The 10,306-nt window shown below is 47.4% G+C and overlaps 2 long non-coding RNA genes across 2 annotated transcripts; one reads left to right on the top strand and one right to left on the bottom strand.

Annotated features, from left to right (window-relative positions):
- The first annotated feature begins 7 nt into the window (after positions 1-7).
- On the top strand, positions 8-10,017 carry LOC111825181. The gene is made up of 3 exons (XR_002828310.1): positions 8-328; positions 9,358-9,450; positions 9,914-10,017. It is a non-coding gene; the product is annotated as an uncharacterized LOC111825181 (long non-coding RNA).
- On the bottom strand, positions 3,781-9,990 carry LOC106696432. The gene is made up of 2 exons (XR_002828312.1): positions 9,906-9,990; positions 3,781-3,923 (listed from the first exon to the last, which is right to left on the bottom strand). It is a non-coding gene; the product is annotated as an uncharacterized LOC106696432 (long non-coding RNA).
- Positions 10,018-10,306: the final 289 nt, after the last annotated feature.

The raw sequence follows: 10,306 nt of genomic DNA, 5'->3' as shown, positions 1-10,306 counted from the left end.
CCTCCGCCGGCTTTTCATCTTTATTGGTGAAAGGATGTGCATCGACCCTTCCGGCCCGGCCGCCCCGCGGTTGTCTGTGTCCGTGGGCGACGCGTGTGTGCCTACGAGGTCTCTGACTGATGACTCCCCTCCCCGCCTGCAGGCTGTGCCCGCTTCTGCGCCTCTGGGTCTGTTCTGTTCAGCAGCTGATTTTGTTCCTCAGAGTCCACGTCTGAGGGCGATCGTGGGATATTGTCTTTCTCTGACGCCGACTTGGCTTCCGCACGTGTTCACGGCTTCGGGCTCCGAGGGAAGCGGCTGCGCCCTGCCCCGCTCCCATTCCTTGCAGGTCAGCCGGGCGGCGGGTCAGCCTCCGGGCCTTGCAAGGGGACTCACCCTGCAGGACGGGGCCGGCCGGGTCAGCCTCCGGGCCTTGCAAGGGGACTCACCCTGCAGGACGGGGAGGCCGGGTCAGCCTCCGGGCCTTGCAAGGGGACTCACCCTGCAGGACGAGAGCGCCTTGCACAGAAGGGGCTGGACCAAAGCAGACTTGGGATTTGCCCTGACCACCGGCTTCACCAGGTCCTCCGCCAACCCCCCCCCCCCCCCCCATCACCACCACCATCGCAGTGTAGATTTGCCTCGTTCCTGGTGATGTCTACTTTGTTGAAAGCATTTCATACATATCCAGCCATCTCGCCAATAAAAGTAACTTTTTGCATTTAAATGATGTACAATAAAGAAAATCTGTACAGGTCAGAGCTAGACATCCCCTTGGCCATGCTCTAGCCTGGGCAACTATGGAGGTTAAATGAGATACAATATGTCAGCGTTAATTTAATTTTTCAGCTTTTAAATGTTTTTATTGATTTGACAGAGAGGAAGGGAGAGGAATAGAGAGATGGAAACATCAATGAGAGAGAAACATCATCAGTTGGCTGCCTCCTGCACACCCAGAGTAAATGTCCACATTCGGAGTTATAGTTGTTCTTTAAGATGAAAATGGTGTTCCATGAAAAAAAGTGGCTAGTTTACTAGTAGCTCACAACACAAACTATCATTGGAGTACTTTTCCTCGAGACAGTTCTTGCTCTGTGATATGCAATAGTGTCTCATTGCATGACATAATATTAACATGATGTCTTTTCAAGAGTTGAGATTTAATAAAATTCATAAATTTTATTGCTTCATTAAATATTTTCTTAAGTGAGATTTGATTTTATTTGGTGTGTGTGTGTGTGTGTGAGTATTGTGGTGAGCAATATGGTCAATATTAGTATTTTAGAGCAACTGCCTAAATTTGTGATAATGTGCTTGCAGTTTTAACAACCATTATTTTTACCCCATTTTTTGTTTGTTTTGATTTTTTAAAGGATATATTCACTTTATTTTTAAAAAATATTTTAATTGATTTTATAGAGAGGAAGGGAGAGGAATAGAAACATCAAAGAGAAACATCATTTGGCTGCCTCCTGCATGCCCCCTACTGGGAATCAAGTCAGAAACCCAGGCTTCTGCCCTGACCGGGAATGAAACTATGACCTCCTGGTTCATGGGAAGACCCTCAACTAATTGAACCACACTAGTCAGGCTGTGTTATTCTTTTTTAATTTTTATTTATTTTATTGATTTCAGAGAGGAAGGAAGAGGGAGAGAGATAGGAACATCAATGATGAGAGAGAATCATTGAGCGGCTGCCCCACACTGGAGATCGAGCCCGTAACCCAGGCATGTGCCCTGATGGGGAATGGAGCCATGGCCTCCTGGTTCATAGGTCGATGCTCAACCACAGAGCCACGCCAGCTGGGCTTTTAAAATTTTTTTATTGATTTCAGAGAGGAAGGGAGAGGGAGAGCGAGATAGAAACATAATGATGAGAGAGAATCTTGATCAGCTGCTTCTTGCATGCCCACTACTGGGGATCAAGCCCACAAGCCAGTCATGTGCCCTGATGGGGAATGGAACCATGACCTCCTGGTTCATAGGTCGACACTCAACCACTGAGCCATGCCGGCTTGGCGGTGTTATTCTTTTAAAATATTGCTTTGGCTACTCTCAGTTTCTTAAATTTCCATACAAATTTTATGATAAACTTGTCTAATTTGGAGAGCATTCAGTTGAAACTTTGATAGTTGTGTTGAATCTGTAGATCAATTTTGGGGAATACTGCCATTGTAAGAGTATTAAGTTTTCCAATCCACAAACATGGGATGTTACCCTTTCTCCTCCTTTCTCCTGCCTCTTCCTTCCACCCCCTCAACTGTTACTGTCACAAGGTGGCCAAATAAGGAGTGAAGCGGTACACCAACTCTTGCCTCACAAAGCCAGAAAGTTGTCTTCACATTTTCGGGGCCTCTGGTAACCCACAGCCCTTGTCGCATAGGCACTATCCCACAAATAGCAGCAGCGGCCAGCGAGGACTGCTTTTAAGGTGCAGCCTTGTGGTTGCCATGGGCCAACCACTCGCTAGGAAGGTCCTTGGCAGTGTGTTTACCTCCTGGTGTCTGGCGGGAAGTTGGCATCGTCGTTATGGGGACAGAAGATGCTGAAACCAGCTACTTCCTGACGGCACTGAGAAGTGAAGTCTGCCAGACTCCTCTTCCGTCCAGGCCACCCTCGCTGGATATTTTCCAGGTTCTGCCTGGAAGGCAAACCAAGTCGAGAATCTTTTTCCTCTTGGAAAAGGCGAGTCTAAATACAACTCCATTTTATACAGCTAATTGAATCTTACAACAGGTATACAGGTCTGGTTAGATCTTATTTGGTTTTAGGGTGCACATTGGGGCTTTCTTAGCATGTCTGGAAGATTTTCCTTATTTCGCTATTTATTGTACCGGCTTACATAAGGATGGGCAGGCAGGACTGCCTTCCTTGGAGCAGGCCAGAGATGGCCGGAGTCAGGGTGGCGCCACGGTGCCCCTAGCCCCCAACCGCCTCCCACCGCAGCCGTAGCCCTACCCCCCCCCCCAATCGGGTCCCCTCCGCTGAGGTCCGGTGCCTCCACTATGGCATTGGTAGGAGGAGCTCCAACCGGAGATCGGGGGCACTCCAAGGGCTTGGCATCCCCTCAAAAGTCGCGTCTGGCGTGGGGTCCCTCGGCCCCATGGAGATGTGTCCAGCTTCTGAACCTGCTTCTTGGAGGATGGGTTTCCAAACAGAAATCCCACGACCCTGGGCGGTCAGCCCTCATCTGGAGCCGGAGGTGCCTCGGTTCAGCGACAGGAGACTTGGCTGTCCCAGGGAGACCCCTGCAGGCGCTGTCCATAGCCAGGATGGTGCTCAGCGAAAACCCCGTCCCGGTGGGGGCTGCGCACCTTCCTGGGCCGGGATCTGCAGCCGGCCACCGGCTGCCCTTCACAGCGAAACCCAGATGTCCCAAGTAGATCCCAGGAAAGGATCTGGGGTGTTTATCTCTAAGGCATCCCTTGAGATAAACTAACCGTGCAGGTGTGGGACATTCAAGTAGTTGCTAGCAAAGAGGCTGCTCTACGCAAGCAGGACCAAGGGCAGGCCTAGGACAGAAAAGACCAGAAGCTTTAATTTTAATATTAAGCATACGCAAAATAATTCAATTAACTGCCAGAGGAATTACACCACATGAAACATATGCTGTTGCAAATCACACAGCACTTTATTACTCACACAAGTTCCTGATGCTGCAGGTACAGGCTTAATGGGGATCCCGGTGGTGCTGTCCTCGGGGGTCTGGCAGCTGGGCTGGTCCAGTCCAATGCAGAGTGCCGGCGTTCCTCACCCGAGAGCTCAGTTGCGCCTCGATGGAGAGGTACTAGTCGTTCTTACGTCGTCTGGCAGAGAGAGGAGCGTGGAACGGCGTCGCTTGCGGGACTGAGAAAAGGACGCGCCTTTGTGGCTGTCTCGACAGGCGAGCACCGTTGGCTGGTCAGGACCCATTTTTAAAGCCTGTTGCGCAGCAGTTCAGGTGGCTATCAAAGAATTACGTAGGCACACGTTAATCTCAAACAGGGCGAGGGCCTACATGTGATTATCTAGGAAGAGTACATCGCTCACTCAAATGGTTATCCTGACAAGTCACTCTGAGTTGGCAACTGAAGTTCAAATCCTTATCTATGAGGTACACACGCTTCAGAGCAGTGGGGAATGTGTCCTTAATATCACACTTTAAGTTTTCAGGAAAGTGAACTCAAACATTTTAAAACCTTTTAAACATATTTTAGACATTTTTAAACATTTCTATATTTTACTACAACACCAGGTCAGCCTATGGAGAGTTTAGCTAAGCTACACCATGGTCTTGCTGCCGCCACATCCCTTTTTTTTTTTGGCCAAGTGGCTTGTAGGGGCCTTAAAACTGACACTGGCCCTAACCGGTTTGGCTCAGTGGATAGAGTGTCGGCCTGCGGACTCAAGGGTCCCAGGTTCGATTCTGGTCAAGGGCATGTACCTTTGTTGCGGGCACATCCCCAGTAGGAGGTGTGCAGGAGGCAGCTGATCGATGTTCCTCTCTCATCGGTGTTCCTAACTCTCTATCCCTCTCCCTTCCTCTCTGTAAAAAAATCAATAAAATATATTTAAAAAAAAAACTGACACTGGCCCCTTCATCCAGGTGTATGCCCAAGATAGCAGCCACAGTCACAAGCAAATGTAAATTCCTGACATGACTTCACCAACAGCCCTGGTAATCACACTCTCCCCTGCCTCCCAGCGCCTGTATGCCTTATGCACCCCTTAGATAAGACCTCAGTGGGGCTTACCAAAACCCCGCTCTTTTGAATTGACCAACCCAGCCCTCGCCAGGTAACCCCAAAGCACTCCACTCAGGGTCCCTAATAAAGACAGGTAGCCCAGGTCCTGCCTCTCGGCACTCTTCCTGGACCTCCCGCTGTGGCCCCTGGAGGAATACAGTGTACTTCCTCCAGGCCCTGTAAGTAATAAACTTCTGGAATCCAGTTTTTCTTGTGGGGGATAGGAGGGTGGCTCACCACCCAGCACCCTGTGCTCCCCTTGGCAAATCTTATTTTAAAAAGTCGTAAGATAGTGGCATAAGGAGCCTAGAACCAAACCACTGACATCCCCCTCAAGGACTCACCCCTCTGCTCCCAGGTGGGAAGAGGCCGATCACACAGCTGGCTCAGGACCAGGGACAGGTGGAAGGAGAAGTGTCCCCAGATGGGAAGGGGTTGACCTCACGAAGGGCATCAGTGGATGGTGACACAACAGGGAGCAAGAGGTTGAGGAAATCTGCCTCATTGGCAGGCTGGAGTCTGTGGCCCATCAGGAATAGGTGTCACCTAGCTCTTAAATAAAGGATTTTTTGAGAAAGCATTTATAATGCTCCAGAGAACATGGCAAATATAAGGGTTATTATTTTCATTTGAATGTTTTCCTTTAACAAAAATGTGAGAAGAGGGAAGTCCCTGATTTTTTTTTACCACTACAGTATTTCAAGATCACTTACCACTCTTCCTTAATAAGGTAACTGATTTTTTTTTAATATACTTGATTGATTTTTTACAGAGAGGAAGGGAGAGGGATAGAGAGTTAGAAACATTGATGAGAGAGAAACATCGATCAGCTGCCTCCTGCACACCCTCTATTAGGGATGTGCCCGCAACCAAGGTACATGCCCTTGACCGGAATCGAACCTGGGACCCTTCAGTCCGCAGGCCGACCCTCTATCCACTGAGCCAAACCGGTCAGGGCAAGGTAACTGATTTTTAAAAATTGATTCAAGAGAGAGAGGGAGAGAAAGAAACATCGATTTGTTGTTCCACTTATATATGCATTCATTGGTTATTTCTGATATGTACCCTGACTAGGGATTGAACCTGCAACCTTGGCATATCAAGATGATGCTCCAACCACCTAAGCTACCCAGACAGCACTGTACAAGCAGCTTCCTCAATCTCAGGAAGAATCTTTGCGCCAGACCCTTCTTTTTTAAAATATATTTTTATTGATTTCAGAGAGGAAGGGAGAAAGAGAGAGATAGAAATATCAATGATGAGAGAGAACATTGATCGCTGTCTCCTGCACACCCCTTCCTGGGGATTGAGTCCACAACCAGGGCATGTGCCCTGACTGGGAATCAAACCATGACCTCCTGGTTCATAGGTCGATGCTCAACCACTGAGCCATGCCAGACTCCCTTTTTTAGGGTGTTTAGGACCCTTTGTTGGACCATGTCATTGATTGTACTATTTATCAGTGGCATGTTAAAACTTGCATGGTTTGTGTAAAACAACACAATTAGGAATTGCAGATATAAAAAGCTTTACCCAATTGTGGAGCAAAACAGCCACTGGTGTGCATATTTCTGACCACATGCTGAGATCCAACAGGCACTTTCCTAATTGGGTTTAGATACATCACTCAGTCTGGCAGTGGAGACAATGTAGGTGGCCCCTGGTGGGAGGACATGGAAACATGGTCTCTTCTACTTGTCCTGGGAAGGAATATAGGGAATGCTGCTATGTAGAACCTGTCAATATTCTATGGCAAGCAGCATTCCCTCGGTCTCCTTCATAACAACAGTCTTTCCAGTCAGCCATCCTTCCTCCGATTTCCAGGTCTTCAGTGCCAGTTCAGCCAAGCAGCTCTCAGGTTTGAGCTGATCACATGAAGCAGTCATGGAAGCCTGGGAAAAGGCTGGGAGACATGGGCGTGTCACCCACTGCTCCTTCACAGTCCAGACTGCGCTCCCAGAGATGCAGTGCTAGTTCCGCCTCTCATTCAGGTTAATGGCCAGCTCAGAGCCCAGATCTCCGGCTTCCCAGCCTTGTGTCTCTCTGGGACATGCACACCCTATGGCCCTCATGGTGTCTTCAAGACCCCAATTCTGATTTTCCAGAGACATAATTTATACATTAAAGCCAACTCATGGACGCTATTTCTCAGAGGTAGGGTAGGTGGTGAAGTCATCTGTCAAACCTACTTACGGACGTACCAGAGCACACTCCGCTCTTAACTGGAGCCTTGACTGTGGCTCAGTTGGGCTGGGCCTGGGGGCGGGGACATCTGGAGAAATCGCGGCGTCTTGCACATTCACCTCCTGCTGCTACACAGTCTCAAACGGCCAGCCTTACATCCCTCCCACCGCTCCCGCCCCCTCTCTAACGGCCAGGATACCTTCAGGTAAAAGAACAGGAAGTGGCCTTTGTCACCATGGGAACCGAGGACGCCGATTGGGGTTGAATTGCTGAGTCTGCGCAGTCCTCACCTAACTTTTGGTCACGCCCCCAGTCTCCATTGCTCGCTACTCTCGGGTTTGGACAGAAAGGTGGAGACTCAGAAAATTGATTTTGGTGAATACCACCTCCTTTCCCATGGGAAACTCACGATGTAGTTGGAGCCATGACATAAAATCAAACAATTTCAGTAATTTAAAAAAGTACCGTTAAATGACAGAGGAATACAAATTTCACACAAATCTGACCCAGTCAAAAGGGATCAAGGGAAGTTGCCTGCAGAGGGAATCACTGAGCTAAATTTTGGAGGATAAGTAGTTTGTGGATGAAAGGTACAGATGCAGTGGATACTGTACTGCACCATCCTGATCCCACCGAGGGACATATTCACCCAGCTGCAGGCAGTGTTGCTAGGAAATTCACCAAGAGGCTTTACTGAGAACCAAAAGCAGACACCCGAAAAATGTTCACTGGAAACAGTGCTAGAAGCAAATGGATTAAAGTCAGAGATGTTTAATTGTATTAAATTACTTATCAATTGGCTGGTCAGAGCTGGACGGTTTATTTTTTTAAACTTAGGCTGTTTCCAAATCTTAGCTATTGTAAATTGTGCTGCTATGAACATAGGGGTGCATATATCCTTTCTGACTGGTGTTTCTGGTTTCTTGAAATATAGTCCTAGAAGTGGGATTACTGGGTCAAATGGGAGTACCATTTTTAGGACCTGGACCCTGTGTTTATTTATAGACAGGTGGGATAATGAGAATTTCCATTTTATTCTTTATGACTTTTCTGTGTTGTTCAAAGTTTCAATTAAAAGTATGTTCTCCTTTAGTAATAATAAAAAGCAGGTGCTAACAAAGAAGATAGTGAAATTTTGCTTGACAACCGTTAGAGCAGGTGGACCTCCTTCCTACCTTGGCCACGTATCCCTGAGTTTGCAGTGTTTTGCTGGTGCTCTCAAGAGCGGCGCTGCCCTGCCATCTAGTGCCCAGGTGGCAAGGGAGCCTTCCAACCAGCATGTCCATAAAGTAAATATCTGTTTTATCAAGTTTGAAGAAGACAACTAATATACAGTGTTCTAGGTACATCTTTGGTTTGGTTATAATCTCAAACTGTTATATTGGACTTGTCTATTTTTCTTTCATTTGTATCAGTTTTTGCCTCACATATTTTTTATTGAGTTTATTAGGGTGACATTGTACTTAGTGCCTTGATACTTTCTTCTTCCTGTTTATTTTCTTATGGGAAATAATCTTATAGTGTTGGTCCTTGATACCACACAGTGAATTTCTATTACTATATTATTTTTCCTAGAATATTGACATGTTAAGCCTTTATATTAAGTCCTACAATAAAAGGCTTTGTTCCTGTGAAAGGAATTTAGTTTTAAATAAGTACGTGTGAGGAGAGTAAGAGATTTAAAAAATGTATCAACCAAATAACAAAGTTTAAATCTTGTTTGGATTCTAATTCAAAAAACCCAACAGTTTTAAAAAGAAACACTTTTAATACAATCATGGGAAATTGGACATTGACTGGATATTTGTTATTCAGGAATAACTGCTAAAATATTTACCTGTAAAAATACTAATATGGTAATTTTAAAGTGTCTATTTTAGGAGATAATTATGGAAACATTTTTGGATAAAAAGATACAGTGCTTGAGATTTGCTTCAAAATATTCCAGTAGGCAAGGAATGGGAGAAAAGAAAGTATAGATGAAGCAAGATTTGCAATAATTAAATCGCTGAAACCGGGTGATGGGTTAGGCATGGACGGTTCATTATACTCTTTCTACAGTTTGATTTTTAGAACAAAAGATTTTTAAAAAATAGAAAGTAGAGCCTTGGTCCGTGATCCAATGGTTAGAGCACCAGCCGGAGCACTGCAGGGTCACGGGTGCGATTCCCTATCAAGAGCATGTACCTGGGTTGCAGGTTCAACAGGAGTGCATGCAGGAAGCAACCAATTGATGTGTCTCTCTCAAATCAATGCTTCTCTCTCTCCCCCCCCTTCCCTTTCACTCTCTAGAAATCAATGGAAAAAAATATACTTGGGTGAGCATTAAAAAAAAAGTAATAAGTAGAAATGGCCAAGGCTGCTATTTCCTACCCCGAATCTACTCTCATTTCCCCTTACAAACGGAACCCCTATATTGTTGAGGATGCCGTTAACTGTCCAAATTAATTTTTTTAAATGACTTTTTCAGTCTCTTTTGTAGATGTGAGTGACCGGTGAAAAGCAGATAGAAGCCAACGGGTGTGGCTTCCAGGAAAACGCTTTAAAGGTCCCGGCTCAGCTGGTAAGTGAGCTTGTTACCCTGGCCTCTTCCTCTTTTCTGCTGCCCGGTACAAACACCCGAGGAAGGAACCGCAGGGTCGCCTGCACCACTGGCAACCTGAAGGCCAGAATCCATTGATGCTTCGAACAGTGGGGCCAAAAAATGAAAGGAACCTGGATGTTTCCTGACTGTGGAGGTGCCACACCCGCTCTGAGATGCTTTCCCCTTCTGTCAACAGGGAGAATTAAACGTTTTCTTATTGTAAATTTGCATTTGCCCTTACAGAGGCTGTACACTCCCCGAAGACAGGTCTTTAGCTCACAAACCTGGCTGCTTTCTGGAATTATCTGGGGTGTTTTAAATATATTAAGGCTTGGCCCCACTTCCAGAGTGTCTTGATTTCATTGACATGGGGGACAGCTTGGACATGGGAATTTGCAAAAGCTGCCCCTGATGATTCTAATTTGGAGACTTACTGTTCTAGCTCGCCGTTGGATCCTCGGAGTGCTTGGCTCCAGGCTGGATGGCGACCAGGCTTAGTTGACTGGCTGTGATCACCCGTGGCGGCGTGGCGTGGGAGGAGCAAAGGTCCTGGTAGTCTTTAGCAACAAAGCCGACAAAGTCCCGCCTTCTCCCCCGCCAACCACGCCCCGCCCTGCGCCCTAGCTGTGGCCCCGCCCTGCGCCCTAGCTGTGGCCCCGCCCCGCGCCCTAGCTTTGGCCCCGCCCTGTGCCTTAGCTGTGGCCCCGCCCCGCGCCCTAGCTGTGGCCCCGCCCCGCGCCCTAGCTGTGGGCCCGCCCTGTGCTTTAGCTGTGGCCCCGCCCCGCGCCCTAGCTGTTGCCCCGCCCCGCGCCTAAGCTTTGGCCCCGCCCTGTGC

The sequence above is a fragment of the Myotis lucifugus genome, unplaced genomic scaffold, assembly GCF_000147115.1.
Source record: "Myotis lucifugus unplaced genomic scaffold, Myoluc2.0 scaffold_16, whole genome shotgun sequence".
Lineage (NCBI taxonomy): Eukaryota > Metazoa > Chordata > Mammalia > Chiroptera > Vespertilionidae > Myotis > Myotis lucifugus.
This window is presented reverse-complemented; position numbering and strand designations above follow the sequence as displayed.